The sequence below is a fragment of the Venturia canescens genome, chromosome 2 (genome assembly GCF_019457755.1).
Source record: "Venturia canescens isolate UGA chromosome 2, ASM1945775v1, whole genome shotgun sequence".
Taxonomy (NCBI): Eukaryota; Metazoa; Arthropoda; class Insecta; order Hymenoptera; family Ichneumonidae; genus Venturia; species Venturia canescens.
Window position 1 is genome coordinate 4,732,308 of NC_057422.1, and position 16,600 is coordinate 4,748,907.

A 16,600-nucleotide genomic window follows, 5' to 3' on the forward strand; every position below is an offset into this window, starting at 1 on the left:
AATTTTGAGAATTTTTTTTTTTTCACTTGATCGAATATTGTTTCGAAAGTTTGCAAGCATAATGTGCAGTGAATCTGAATCAAGACCGTTGAGTCTTTTTGTTCAGGAATACATTTTCGTTTATCGGACGAAGTAACATCAGCGAAAAGCCATTTCAAATGGAGCGGTTTCTCAAAAAAATCAAGACAATATTCAAAAAAAGCGAACTCTAAACTTTTTGCAACTGATCCTGTTGGAAAAGTGATTTTTCAAATACTCTATCATCTCGCTCAGTATACTCGCGTTGAATTCTAATATAGCTTAATATTCTTCACTCGTAATGCGAGCCGCGAGCTTGAGGAGCTTCGGGCCACTTGTCATCAAACTTTCGTATGTAACTAACTAATTCCTTCTTCTCCATTCCTAATAAGCGTAATTAAATGAGAATTCAGATCAGTGACGTTTGTACATGTTATTTATCGTAACTTTTAAAACATATCATCGGAGTTGGCATTTGCAATGGAAGTACTGAAAACGAATCATACTGGAAGTATGAACGCGAAGGAAAAGTATTGTTGCCTCAGACTTTAAAAGACGTCGCACGTTCCCTATCCGCTTGTATTTCACTCGATACAGCAAACTTCGCAATTCAATTGAAAAATATGTAAAAATCTTTAGAGGACCGAATTCGAATATATCCATATAGCGGATCGTAGGAAATCGAAGTCGCGAGCGTCGTTTACTCGGTACAAGTAGAGCCTTGCAGCCTCCTCGTGTGGAATGACGTGAACAAGTGCAAAGAGACGAGATCGGACGGGCGCGGATGAAAGACGCTCTCGACATCCGTTCGGAAGATTGCCAGGGGAGTGCCTCCAGTCCTACGAGACCGTCGTCGTGTCGACTGCGACTTCGTGAACGGAATTTTCAAGCGAGATGCGCGGAGGGGTACGCTGTACGGGCACGTTACACGCCAGCTCTCATCTCTCGAGACCCGAATGTTCCAAGTTTGCGTTTTTCTTCCGTCTCTCTATCACCCCGTTCTCTTTCTCTTATACACGCTTATCATCGGTGAATGGCACGACACGGAGCTTTCGAGGAAGTTCCTCTTGTGCTGGGATCGTAACGTCCTAAACTCGATTCAACTATGGTATCAGTCTTCAACACATAAGGCTGCCTCGACTCGTGTGTAATTGATCGTTCGTTCTTTTTTCGTAAGCTCCTTTTTGCCCGCTGCCTCATATGCGGAAAATTCTATAAACAAAATAAAAGCGTTTCATAGTTATGTCCCGTTGGTTGTCTTGAAAAACTTTGGTATTTTCAGTAAACAAGACTCACGTGAAAAACGAGCCAAGTCTTTCTTCTCTCACTGGCCGTACAAACGATATCTCGTCAGTGACGAGAGCGAAAAACTGGGAAATTAACGAGTTTGCTGAATTGCAGAAAATGGTCGTTTTATTCGGATCGTTTGAAGCGACCTTTTTCCCCTCTGTTGTCCCCTCGAGCAACTGCCACATCATTCAACCCTAAAGATAATCATTGAAACTCGCGGTGTATAAGGTTTTGTTTCTAGTTCCTTCGTCGTGCGGTATTTTCACGAGGCATACAATGCGGAGTCCAATTTTTTGTCCCCTCCTAACGCGTACTTGGAACGATGGTCTTGGTATACAAACGTTGACGATTTCACCGGCCCTCCGACTTGATCAATTTTTTCCATAGTGAATCATGACAATTTCCGCAATTTTTGCTTCTTCACAAACAATCCGAAGGATCTGAAATAACTTCGGATACCGTTTGATGCTGGCTTCAAATATCTACCGTCAAAAACACCCACTGAGGAAGCAGAAACGTGTAATAATCCCTTTAAATCACATTGCTCTCGTTCTTCGTGAAATTTCGCAGTTTACACGAGAAACACAGGGAAGCATTATTATCGGCATTTCCACAGAATGTCGGGTCGGTTTCCAGCATGCTGGACACCGGTTTCTCTCCCGGAAATTGGATGCTCGAGACGGAAGTGGATATCGGCTAGGTATACACCCAAACGCTTAGGGCAAGTCCTTCACGCGGTCGGGACTTTCTCATTCTCTCGCTTGCTCTCTCTCTCTCTCTCTCTCTCTCTTTCCGGTGGCTCAGATGGATCACGTTGGCAGAAGTATTCGGTGCTCGATAACCTATCCTTATACACTTCAGGTCTTCCTTGCTCGCTGGTTAAATTGAACCGATGTAACCAGGAGTATGGGGATAGAAAAGAAAAATAGAAGAGGGTGGAATAAAAATGTTTGTGTCACGATTGAAATCTTTTTTTTATGCAGGAGTCTTCGAAACCGCGATCTTATCGAAGGGAGCTGACGTACTTATATCGCGAGTCCGGATTAATCGACTGGAAAATTAGACTGGGAAAGGTCAAACTGGCATAGCAAAGAAAATGGCTCATCTCGAATAGTTAATATTTTGAAGATTCGTGTACAAATCTTGCAAGGTCCCCGTGAATTATTCTTCCTTGTTTTCCCTCCTCTTTTGTTTTGTCCGCGCAAAACGTTCATTCACGGAACCTATAAAACGTTGGACCCATTCGACCCGAGAGTTATAATATTACTGAGAATTCTTCGCGCTTTCAAGATCTTTATCTCTGGCACAAGCTTTTGCTTTCCCTCTTTCTCACTGGGCAGCAGTCTCGCGAAACTCGAAGTATTCTCGTTGGCGAGTCGCTGTTCTTACGAGTCACTGTCATACGGAATAAAACGATGTTACAGGTATTGGCTACTTTTCATTCAATAGCAGCCTCTCCAATCCCTGTAAAAGCCCTTCCTCGTATGGAAGACGAAAATCCTGCCAATAACTACTCTCCTCCTTGGACTCTCCCGTGGCCAATTACCGTGTCGTTTACCTGGCCTGCATGATCACCATCCGGCTACACCATTTCGTGTCCGTAAGCCTTTTTTCTTCGTTCATGCTCGAGGCCATGCTCGGTCACATGTGGGCTTACACTACCACCGCGCGCGCGCGCGACCACAAGACAAAATGTGAAGAAAAAGATGAGAGAGAAAAAAAATACTCGCGCTCCTCGGAGTAAGCGCAGGCAGCCTGTGCGAGACCTCTGATAAATGAGTCGGCTTGAAATTTCTGCGATTGCCCGAAAGATTTCACGAGAGAGCTGCGGAGTCGCCTTCGGCTGAAAGGCATCATCTACTTTCTTTCTCTCTCATTTCGCACGTGACTCCGTTTTCTCCTTCTCAGGACATTCGGAGCATTATTAGACTCGTGCAATCAAAATATTTGTTAACTGTTTTCGCGAAATCCTCTCTAAGCCGAACGAAAACGTAATGAATGAAGTCGCAAGTTCGTGAGCCTCTGCGCAACGAGCTTCAGAGCTTTTCAAACGACTAACTGTTGAAATTACTTCACTGTAACCCCAGAGACCTCCAACAAGGGAGCGACTGGAAGCGAGAAACCGATTCAGAAGTTTCGATATCACTTATTGGACAAACAGAACCCAGAAACGTAGAAAAACATGGAGACAGTTCCAATAGACCCTTCGAATTTTTCGTGTTTCCAAACACGACCTCGACATTGAAAAAAAATCTTTTCCATCAATATTTCTTTGGGCATCTCTCGTTGAACAAAAAAATGGTTAAAAAGTGATGAATTGAAAGGTCGATACTATCGAATTAGTGGCTTATTAAATTCATTCCGTTGAAATGAAAGACATAATGGCATTTCACAGAAAATGTGGGTGTAATGGATTTTTTTACGGGCTGACGTGTAACACGAATAATAGTTTTTTCACGCCGCATAACCCCCGTGCATATAACGCATGGCATGTAAATACAACTGATGCGTGTTTCTGTGCCTGAGGGCATCAATTTTCGTAGTGTATATCCACGCATCTCTCGTTGCTCGCGTACATAGCTTCTGTGCTTCACTCACCCGCCTTGGTAACCTGTTATATATGACAGTGTAGTAGGTACTGGGTATACGTAACAATACTTACCCACAAGCTCGCACGCTCAATTCTCGTCGTACACGCGAGCTGACGTTGCACCAGATCCTCGTGTATGTTTACGAATATGTTTGTGGAAACGGAAAGGCGCATAATTTGGCTTCTCACTTTTGTTGTTTTTCTTACTGATTTCAGAAACGAGACCGGAAAAACAATCTCACAAATTATGAGATCCAACTGTAAATACTTTCATGCGGTAAGGATAGTAAACGAAGGAAAAGAATCAATTTTCCTTTTCTCCTTGGCCTCCGAAATGTCAATTTTATTCGATATTTATTGTCGCTATGAGCTGAGATTGACGAAAACTGATGGTCTGAAAATTGAGGATGCAGAAAAGCTGCAGTAACATCGAGATATTTGATTGATGCGAGTGGAATTCAGTAACGCAACGCTCGAATCAATGTCACGGTGAGTGTTTGTCACGTCAAAGTTGGGTTGGTCTATTTTTATGTTTGGAAATCTCGATAAAGAAACCGGCGCATTTAGAACGATACAACTACAGTCCCATAGAAAAGAGATGTGCAGGAAATGGGGTACACATTACCGAGGGAATTCCGTTGGACTGGCGGGTATACAGAGAAAAATAAAAACAAAAGGATTTTTCCAGGCGCAGGGTTTACAACTCTTGGAGAAAAACTGCATCCACGTGAACGACAGCACTGCGATTGTACGCTACGGTTGGCTCACAAATGTCCTTGGGGACGAGAAAACCTTCCGCCATCGTGAAGAAGATGTAGATCGATTGTCAACGTCAGAGCTTTCCTTTCTTTTCAGGTCTGTATTTATATATAAATATAATTCGAATGGATACGACTTTCGTATGTACCTTGGAACAGTGAATTTGAATGTCTCTGGTTCCTTTTCACCTGAGCTCGTAGATCTCTGATTATCGTAGCACACATGCAGTATTTTCATTCTTTTCTTTCGATTTTTAGATTCTCTACGTCTATGCGATTCTCAGATCCCCATTTCTTCCATTTGCCTGCTCTCTCGCCCTTTTTTATCTCCCTTTTACTCACTTTACTTCAGACTTACTTCCTGCCTTTCCCGCTAAACAATTATCCCTGCTATCGTGGCGCGCAAGTTCGCAAGGTGCAATCGACGAGGAATAAGACCGGCCAATTACCATCTACGGCCCCGCACCATCTGACCGTACTCCAAGCACCCGTAATACAACTCTGCGGATACAAAACTTTGTTCGTTCGCGCACCCGCGCGAAGAATCGCAATTGGATTCACACTAGGCTACGTGTATTTCGCGTTAAGCAAACTGCACACGCGGGGGCCTAGAGCGGTAGCAAACGGCTTGTATATGTTCACCGCAAGACGTGCGTGTATATAATCGGGAGTTGGAAATCGTAGTCTGTTGCTTTATCGATAACACCATCCCCGGCAATGAAACCTCGAGATCGGAAAGGTTATCGAGGTACATTGATCTGTACATATATAAATGCATATTTATTTATGCGAATGAACATTCGCGTAAAGCTGTTCATTATTACTGCGGTTCATACACGTATCGATATTCAGGGAATAATTTATCGGCAGTTATACCCGCGATCACGATTTACAAACTGACGAATTTACGTCCGTTTACGTGTAATATACATGTCCACGTTTTAATATATATGCTTGTGGTTACAGTGCGTAATAACTGACAGAGGGGATTTAGATTGAATTTTGTGTAATTGGCATTGCCGGTGAAACGGGAACAACGTCATCGTATCGATCAACCGGCAATTAGCAGCGAACACTCCTCTCTCTTTTTCTCCACAGTATTATTCTCGGCTGCTCTTTCTCTCTCTCTCTCTCTCTCTCTCTCTCTCTCTCTCTCTCTCGCTCGCTCTTTTTGCCGATATTCAGCATAACCTACCGACAAAGTAGAAACGCGGAGGGGATACAACTAATTAACCTCCATTAATTCACTCTCCGGGCTCCGTGTAATGAATCTGATATTTTTACAAGCCATACTCTCTGCTCCACAGGTTTATACGCACTGTCCACTTTGACAGAGTGAAGTGCATATAATGAAAAACGTTGGAGCAAAAAAAAAAAAGACGCTTAATACTTTGGTACTTTTGGGTGCCTTGTAAGATCGGTACGTATAAAGTATAAACTGCGACTGAGCTTCGCGAGTGGTCTGCGGGAGCAGCGGACACCGGCAATAAAGTCACTCTTATTAAACCTCGCGAAATCGTTGAATTATAACCGCTACGTTTTTGAAAAGTTCGTCCCGCGTCGCTCCTCTGATGGAAGCTTCGTGATTCACATTTATATATTCAACGGCAAAAGGTCGTAAACGATAAGAAGTTAATGGGCAAAGTTATACTGGTTAAGCCATTCTGTTCATCAGGGCTCCTCTCCCCCCTCGAATTTATGTATTCGCATATTTATATGAATTTATGTACGCTCGCATACGTGTATGCGCGTATTTGTGTATAGACGATTGCACCAGTACAAGATTGGAGCCTGTGAGATTTATCGTAATCACAAAATGCAGGTCGCCCGGGCAATCCGGCACTCTCGTAACAACTGTGTACGAAATAAGCGTGCTCCTTTCTCAAGTCGAACCGATTTTACGCATGCACATGATATTCCCTGGGAACGCGGTCTATATACATTTTTACCATCCGAGAGCAAAGTCTTTCGTAGTCTGGGAGGAAAGATCTTTCGGGTTATTTCATATTTCATTTTCACAAATGTTTACCTCGTATCGCTACGCTAGCTGTGCGATAAGAGCCCTTTAGGATTCGCGAAATTGGGAAGAAATAGTAAAGAACGAATGTGCATGTTCGCTGTACGTTTCATGTGCCAATTTCTGGTTCACATGACTCAACGATTTACGGGAATATGCACGCGTACCGTGACATCTATTTTGAGTTTCGCATGGGCTCGTACCTTCACGAAACTATTGTTCCAGCCACACGACGAATTGTCGAGGGATCTTCAATTTTTTTTAGCCCCAAGGGTACAGAGCATCTCGCTCTGCGTGGAAAACCGACGAGATTCTTTCTCGTCGACTGACAAATATTTCTTCTACTCTTCGTACATGGGCTTCATTCAATATAGAAGGGCGAGCAAGTTCCGCGAATGAAACGTCCCATTACCGCCAATTTGCGCTCCGCTGGCGAGCCTCCACTCCCTCGGAACAATTGCAGGTCTTCGAAAGTGTACATTTTGCCGAGTATGTATGCATGCGAGTGTTTCCTCGAGTGTTAATGCCTCTGTGGGCGTCCGAGTGCCCGCTTATCATTGTAGGGAAGTGTGCAAAGATTGCTTTTCGATAAAAGAATTCCCAAGTTCGCTCGCTCGTTTTTGTATACATAAAACAATTGGGAATGTACATCGTCGTAGTTTTTCATTTCAATGACCATCGGATTCTCCGTCGTTGAAAGTACATCTGAGACGACGGGATTGCACGTGATCACCGATACATAAAACTCTTGTTCAATCAACCCTGACAGCTGGTAACGCTCGATGCATCGTATTATATTATTGAAGATAATTCACATAAATCACAGCGTGATTTATTTTCATTTCACCATTGATCGTTATTGTTTGGTTCACCTTTACGACTTTCGTTCAGAGTCCGAAGCGAATTCAATCATTTTCTTCGATTCTGCGATTGTAAGGGGTCCGATGACAACTGAGATGTCTTTCGTTATTTCATTGTGAATATAATTTTAGTCACGAATGCAATATGGACGATGAAAAGCTTTAGAATAACTGACTCGTAGGACGATTTCACGAGTTATTTCAACTGCTTTGTACGAATAATCTTTATCCACATTTTTGGTATCCGTTTGAATAAAAACAAGTTGAAAATTAACTGTAGAAGCAGTGCTGACTCGCACACAATTAACGTCCGGCTTACAGTTTCTTTTGCAAATACTTTTTACCAAGTATATTTAGTACGTACGAAGCTCGCTTGGGGTATTTACGAGTGATACACTCCTCGCCCAGAGCTCGACAACGCGGTACGGTTGCGCTGCGATACTTTCTCGTATCGCAGGCAAGAAGAGCTCTGCACCTATTTCGAAATTACTTCGTAAGTACCGGTCTGACCGTCGCTGCCACAGCGAGATATACGCCAGGATCGCGTGTTACGCAGTGCTTATCTCGAGCTTAACCGTTGAGAAATTAAATTGGGAATCACTGTTGAATCGTACACTTCCAAATGAATTTAACGATGATTATACAATTGTGATTCATTTAAGCGATGATTTCCGGCTGGAACACATTATATTTTTTTTTCTTCGTCAAGCAGCCAACGAAATGCATTCTTCCTTCTCTTTCATTTTTTCCAACACTTTCAATCAGCGTCTCGTATCGTATATAAGTGAATGTACACGGGCTTTCTTCTGACGAGAGTTTAATGACTCGGACGAATACGTGACGTGAGAGTTTCGTAAAACATATATTGAAATTCCTCCTCGAGCATCAACCATGATTGTTTTTTCTTTGCTTTTTATTTATTTTTTCTCTTCTTCTTTATTCCGCGTCTCTGTACCCGCATCTGCGTGGATGAACATCAGAAAGAAATTTCAAAGACAGCCGCCCTCGACCGCAGGGATTACTAGTTTCTCTCTCCTGTTTTCCGACTCGCTACAGTTGCACGATTCACGTTACAGCAGCGTAAGACGAAAAAGGAGGGGGGGGGGGGGAGGGGCTTTAATTTTCGAATGTATTCAAATATTTGATCATTTTTATTATCGCTGTAAATATAAAAACGGTTTTTTCATATAGAGTAATTTTAAAAATTATGGACCCATTTGTATGCGGTTGCGTGAAATCAACGGGTCCGTTTATCGTTCTTGCGTAAAAGTGGCGGACCGTTTTCACCGCTAAATTTGCGTACACGATGAAGAGAAACAACAGGTCTCGTTTATCAGTTCACAGATGCATGAGATTTACCAAAATTTTGTTTCACCATTTATTCTCTCACAATATTTCTCAGTACAATATTAAGCCATGCAAAATGAAACTAGGAAAGTTCAGTTTCGAATAGCAAGACATCAATATTCATGCATTCATGAATTATGCTAAAATTGGTAGAATTTGAGAAGATTTCATTTAGAACTTCAATCAGGAAAGGAAAAGCAAACAACAGGAAATGCATGTTACACCAAAGACCAGATTTCTTGAATGCATCTATTAAAGAACACATCGATGTGCTCCTTCCTGCTCGTTGCAAACTCAATAACAAAATGCAGAAGGTTGTACGCCATTGCGTATTCCTCAAACACGATTCCTCTTATTCCGTACACGGTGTAAGTATCACGAAGGAACAGAAAGAGGGAGAGGAACCGCAGAGTAACAGAGAGTCCTCTCTCTCTCTCTCTCTCTCTCTCTCTCTCTCTCTCTCTCTCGCTTATTCCCTCTTGGAAAAACATCGGAAACAGAGACGCATCCGAGAAGTGCATAGAGAGGGTTCGGCGACTGCAGCGAGAAATTCTCGCTCTTCTCACCGCGAAAGCACGAGAGAGTCGGTCCGGCAACTGGTAATTTTCCCAGATGCTTCTGGTGCCGGTGAGGAGCCACGATATATCGTTGTATTGGTTTTACTCCACCGTAGTAAACGTGCACGTACATAGAAACGTGGCCAACAACGCCGTACGCTCGGCAATACAGCGATACTCGGCGCTCTTTCTACTCTGGGAACCGGAACTTTCAAAAGCTTCACCCTGAACGACGCGCCGTTATAGCCTGTTCGCGAAGCCACATCAACACCACCGCTGCACCACGTGAAAATTTTATCACAATCAGAGAGAGAGAGAGGGTATGTGATAATATTCCCTCTTCCCCTCTCTTAACGAAAACTGTTGAATGAATATGAACACACCCGTGACCCATTATCTAACCGATTACGAATATCCAGAAAATGTTCTATGCTCCTACGAATAACGTCAGCGTAATCCTAAAGATCGATATCTTATGAAATGGAAACATTTTTTTAGAAATAGGGAGGTGTCGGATACTGCATTTACTGTCCAACACGGAGAGAATTAAATTTGAAAAATTACCGTTCAGTAACGATAGCGCGGTGACGAGCTGCAATTCATGATATTATGATGTGAAAAAATTGAATTTTCCTATTCATTAAATAATATTCATTGTTCAAAGTAGCAACTTTTACCGCGGAGTATGTCTAAAAGTATGTCTAAAAGAAATGTCCCGTTAGAGGTGCCGTACTTTTGAAGATTATTTTCATATTTATTTCGAAATATTACATGAGCGTGACGACGAATTTTACTGCGCTGCACTGTAAAAATTTCCGGATGAATGTTTATGCCAAGATGCGGTAATAAAAGGAACATATTGCACGAGTATTCTGTCGCTATATCGGCCTATTTCCCCATTGTTTTTATATGCTCAGCCCTCTGTTGAAGTAGCACAAAAATAAATCATCGATTTAGTGTGCTACGGAATTCGGAAGCGAGTGATCGCTACGTACTTAAAATTGACTAAACGTTTTGTAAATTTACGTACCATAAATTTCATTATTTGCAATATTTACTATTATAAAACTGAAAACTTCGCAAAATATTCAAGATTTCACAGTGCGTTACAGGAATGAATTTCTTTTCGTTAACTTGTCCCCACATTCGTGTACGCAGTGAATTTCATCCTAAATGTTACCGTTCAATTCTCACCGTGGATGAGAAGAATAATTTGATAGTCTTTCTCTACACCATGAGCCTACGTGGATTTCGTAGAGAAAAACCTCACAAAAATGTCGTATTTGTGATGAAAATTTGAGTGCGCTAGAACAGTGAATTTTTATTTCAATTCTTTAACAAACCGTATGAATTTCGCTGAATCATTAAAAGTGAGATATTCTACAATTAAATCTGCGCTTCTCCGAAGCAATCGAAATTCCAAAAATTCTGCCAATTATTTCAGCCCATTTGTGCACGTTGTGCATCGGCGATCGTGGCACTTGAAAACGCATGCGGCGTGTTCGATTCACTTGATGATTTCTTCCGCGTACGTTGCAAAGCGATGTGAGCAGCGTTTATATCCATTATCCATTAAAGTTTCAATCGAAAGGATATATTTACAGTAAATAATGAAGCGCGAGCGTCATAAATAATACGAACGGTTGAAGATAATGCGAAAGCTTTTAGAAAGATGATACCCGGCGCCGGTGTTCCGAAGATATAAACCGGCGGTTGATCATATTTAGACGTATACGTGTACTTATAACGTGCATATATTCTAGCTAAAGCAGTGCGTCGACGTATCGTAGTGGGAAAGCATAAAGACACGATAAATTAGTCGGGGTGGCGAATGGGGGCGGCAATTATGTCGCGGCCATTATAGTTGTACGTATGCGCGTATGCATGACCGAATATAGCGGGGACTATAAGTAAGGGAGATGGAAGATATGAGCGGGGACTTGTTCTTCTGTGCGGCATCGAGGAAGAAGAGAATCGAGAGAGTCTCGCCGGGTATAAGTGATTTATGAGATATTTGGACACGTGGATGGACCTTGCCTACTTGCGGCGCTTTAAATCACCGCGGGCGCTTTTTCCACAGAGTTTAGCTTGGACATCGCGGCGAACCCGATGGCTCTTTCGATGCTTCTGGCGGGTATGCCTATATTCGCCACCGGGATTTAGTACGAAGGGATCCACGACATCGACATCGTTAACCCCCGACCGGTTCCGCGAGGTCAACACGCAACGATCTCGACCCCCGTGCTAATATACCTCCGACATAACTAGCATATATTTATGTACGTATTTATTTATTCGCAATACTTTAATGCGTTTGGGTATATTGAAAAAAAGAACGATTCTGAAATGATTTCGATGCTGATACTCCTGCCTCGTGCAATCGACTTAATTTGCGACAAACGAAAGCGGTACCGGTTCCCCACATTTTCAGTCAAACGTGAACGAATATTTGAGAATTTCTAGCGCAATTAGCAGAAAATTCCGATACCGATCGCTTGCGGTAACCGCATCGATGCGATTAAAAGCTGAGTGCTTTCGTCTCGCTATTGCAGAGCTCAAGTTTCCACTGAAATATATTTTGAATCTTTGCTATTCAATGAGGAGACAGTGCTCTTCGAAATAGATTTTTCTTATCGCGAATTAAGTGTGCTAACGAGTTTGGTGTGTGCGTATCGAACCACCAATGTATGCTGTTTAAGGAAAACATCCGCAACTGAATGTATGAGATCCAATTAGAATTCGTTGGCCTGAAATGGGAGAGCGATAATAGAAAATACTTCAAATCTCACGAGCCTCAATTATGTATAAAAATCAAATGTAGTACTTAGAAACCAATCCAAGCAAACAGGTTTTCCTCTTCGCAAATATTTATTTTTCAATTTTTCCCAATATTGTTCAGACGAATCCGGAAAATTTCACTTTCCTTTACGACTCTCCGATCTCCAACGGCTCGGGTCGTTTTTTCGCTCGACTAGCGGGTATAAAAGCCACAGGCTCTAACGTAACGCATGTCCACGATCGATATCCAAGAGCGAGACGCTCGCACGGGAGTTTGCACTTTCAACCAGCGTACCAGAGATTACTCGCTCGGATAAAGTAATTCGCGGCACATGTTGCGCTGGAATGAATCGTGATCGCGTTGCCCCCTCCCCCCACCCCCGTCCGCCCTCGTTGAGTCCCCCTGATGCTGCGCTTCCTGAGTTTTATATTTCGGGAAAACAGCCACAGGGATTATCCCCACTTGTTTCACGCTCACGAGGAATACAAATTTGCGAATCAAACTTCAGCATAACTCTCTGCGTATCACAATTTCAAATATTCATTCGAAATTGAAATTGTTTTCTGCTTTGTTTCTCATGAATTGGATAGCTTTATAGGGAGTCGGAGAATCTTATCGTATACTATGCGCAGTATTGGCCAAAATGCAAACTTTTTTCCCCACTTCACACGTTATTCTTCAAGCTGCTCGTTTATTAGCGGAGTATTTGAGCAATGAACTCTGTCGAGAAGCCTTAAAAATCATTTCTCATGTCTCATTAGTAGGTAAATTATCCATTGACCATGATCGGATCAATAAAAAAAAATGTGTATCGATAAAATATGATGTTGGATTAAGATAATAAGAGCTAAATATATCCGTTGATTTGATAACCTGAATTCCTCGAGGTGTAACGAAATCTAGATCAATCGCGAGGGAAAAATGTTGAGTTTCATTGCCCGCCGTGAATATTTGGTTTATTAAAAAGTGTAATGAAATGATATTCTCGGGAATGGAATATCCATCTGCATTAGAGATAGCACGTGGTGCAACAGAAAGAGGAGGAAAGAAGCCAGGGGAGGAGAGGACGATACGTATTCGCAAAGTTCCGTTTACACGCGCCGCACAGTTGTAACGGGATGGAGAGGTGAGCGCACGTTATTCGTGCCATGCCGTGGATAGCTCTCGCTCTGCGATACACATACATAAACATACATAGTGCACCTCTCCTTTGCTGCCTGTTTTGCGAATATTGGACTTCTGCGAGCTATATACGTAACTCTCTGTCCCGGTCGTACTGTCGGAACAGCCTTGTACCGCCAATTAGATCGTGTATACAAATTCTCCGTGCAATGCTCTTCTCAAAGGTAGATCGAAAAGGGAACCTGCTCTCTCTCTCTCTCCTTCTCTCTCTTTCTTTCGATGTCGCTTCGCCTGCTCCTTATCTCTCTTTCGTCATTGTACCGTTGTCATGTTTAATGTATTTGTATAGCTGTAATATGTGTTTTGTCCATTTAGATCTTCGTTGACAGAATTGCGAGAGACTCGACAGTCGCCGTCAAAGAAATTGGTCGACCATTAGAAGCGTTTGACGACAGAAAGGTTGGCTTGTTAGAAGAACGAATGCGGTACAACTTACAATTAGTATACGAGCGAAAGAGAGAAGTCACGAGGAAGCGCCTTCTCGCGATGAATGAGCCACCGAGCAGCGGCAAATCTCCAACGTCACCGTGCTACTCTCACGTTTCAATGAACGCTTTTGACGGCCTCGATGTCCGCGCGGATCCTTTCAATGGATGTTATACGCGTAATGCGCGATCGGCTGCACCAACTGACCGCACACGAGCGCGTTAGGTGTTAATCATTCCGGTGCCTCGGTACTCATGAACGAATAAGATCGCTTCGAAAATTTACATCGCGAGTAAAAACGAGATTTGCGTCAAAAAATTTATTGCAAAATGACGAATAATGAATTTTCTTCCAACCGAGAATTGCACGGTGAACGACGCGCATCGCCGATTGCGCTGCGTTGCGAAGCAACGAATAAACTCGTTTTTACTACACTTTGAAAATTCTTGGCAATACGGAGGTTAGAGAAGATTAAGACAGGAATCACAAGTCCTTGCAACTGACTGATAGCCGGAACGGTACAGTACACGGGTGGATGGGCGAGAAGGAAAATAAGTTTTTGGCAGGCAACAGTAGCAGCTGGTCCAGCGTGTAAGAGACGTCGTTTCGAGCTCGGTGCAGTATGTTGATGGGGATGCTGCGTTCGTGGATGGTGCTTCTGGCTTGTCAGAAGGGGTGTGCGAGCGAGAGGAGGCTCGCTTGGCCCTCAACGGACTAGGAGACGTTCTGCATAATCCATAGAGATCGTAAAAGCGTTTTACGATTCTCTCTATACTGTGGAAGCATCTAGTATGAGTGGCGAACGCGAGCAAGAGAGGAGAGGCTAAGAGGAGAGAGCACAGAAAAAACGAAGTACCTAATGCGGTAATTTCTGCAACGTATAGCCTATACATAGTGAAGGATGGAAACTTGCGCGCATTGGACGATAAAAGACGGGGAAACCTGCAGACTACATATTTATACCTATAGGTTGCCGCGCCTCAAGTGCTTCGGCAGTGCTTCCAAAAGAGCTCTCGAAGTCGCCCGATTCTCGATCTTCTTTCTCGACGGTCCATGCTGTACACCATCGCCACTATTCGTGCCGCTTTTCTGACGAACCAAGTGCGTCTCGTTCAGCGTATAGCCTCGCGATTGGATGAGAATTACGATGTACCCGGTGCTCGTCACAATTCCGAAGTGACAGCATGAGCTGTAAAAATCTGCTTCATTCTACAAAAATACCAACGAATTATCGAGCTTAGCTTATCGATTCCATTTACGATTACAATTTTTCCTCTCCATCTTGAATTTTTGCATTAAATTGAATGATTAATTGGAGCAGACTTCATTGGCTGATTTCCTGGATTTCCTTCTCAAATGTATGGCCTGACGAACGACACTATTATTTATTTTATTGAACAATCCTTTTTATATATTCCTAGAGTAAAAAAACTTTAAGAAATTGATTGGCTTGGCGTTTATTGCAAATTGCGAGATTCAATCTCAAGCATCGTACCACTCGTTTTAAAGGATTGCTATAACCGGAATATAAAAGGAACTATCGCGGGCCTCGTTAAAATTCGCCGCTATCTTTCACTCGATGCACCAGAGAGAATGGTTGGAGAAAGGTTACGGGGCTATATCGCTCGAGCGAGAAGGAGAAATAAAGACAGAACTGTAGGACCGCAATTTCCGATATAAACGGCCTTGGGCCATACTTTTCATGCGTCAAGCTCTTCACCGCCCTTTCAGATTCCTGCTCCAATAATTCATGTCATGTATCGACGTTTCTCTTTCCAGAGCTCCCAGCTCCCAAAGTTACGATGACAGAAATACGACGAAGACGACGTCAATGAGAAAAAATAGAAAAGGCATAGAAGTGGATAAACGCCTGCTGCTAGAGGTGAACGTGTATGCATGATAAAAAGGAAAACAGCGAGAAAAACGATCGTATCCACGAGTTGTACACGCGAATGAATGGCAAGCTCGGCTCGATTCTTCAAGCTTTTCCGTCTGTCTGTCTTTCCACTTGTGTGTCTCCATACACGTCTCTTCCCTCCCCCCCCCCCCCTCTCTCTCTCTTTCTCTCTCTTCTCAACTCGGGATCCTTTTCCGTTCGTATTCCTTTTCAACGAAACCGACGGAAAATGTCGCGCTATTCAACCATGTCGTTTTCTTTTTCTCTCGTTGCTTCCACTTCTAGTCGACAAGTGCTCGCTTAAATGAGACTCCATGATCTAAATGCATACATAACTACACGAATGCAGGCACGAATGATAAGGCACATACGAAAAAGTGGAGTAGTCCCAGATTCAACGTTTAGAAGCAACCACGGATCAAAATACCCGTATTCCTCCATCTGACGTAATAGTTTCGCGTTGCAGATTTTGGTCGCGCGCAAAGTTCAACCAGCCTGCAATTTGCGAGCCGTTGATTGTAACTTTTGTGACGAAAGCAAGTGGATCATAAAACCGATACTCTCATACGCGTTTAAAAGTAAAATAAATTATTACTTTCTGCGCTTGGACTTCACTGGTACTGACACTTGAAATTGGACAACCAAAATGGACACCGCAAACTCGGTTCTCAACGCTGTATTTAGTTTGCTGAAATTTCGGTACCTCGGCTCAATGTTTTTTCAATGAAGCGAGATGAATTTTTGGTTTTTCGGATAAAGAGACATATTGGTCGTGAAATATGGAAGTTGATTAACCGGAGCGCCTTGACATATTCTCCTCGAATATGTATTCTGATCTACTAAATATTATATTTTTGAACGACTCGTGGCTACTCGTAA

The 16,600-nt window shown here is 42.8% G+C and overlaps 1 long non-coding RNA gene across 2 annotated transcripts in view; it reads left to right on the forward strand.

Moving 5' to 3' along the window:
* LOC122406497 (uncharacterized) overlaps positions 1-15,239 on the forward strand; it is a 71,867-nt gene extending 56,628 nt beyond the window's left edge. The window contains exons 5-7 of one of the 2 annotated variants that reach the window (XR_006259985.1): positions 4,115-4,387; positions 4,587-4,753; positions 13,714-15,239. This is a non-coding gene — a long non-coding RNA (uncharacterized lncRNA). Of the gene's footprint in view, positions 1-4,114; positions 4,388-4,586; positions 4,754-4,914; positions 5,379-13,713 lie in introns of those variants that run through there. The other variant, XR_006259984.1, reaches the window with a different exon arrangement.
* Positions 15,240-16,600: the final 1,361 nt, after the last annotated feature.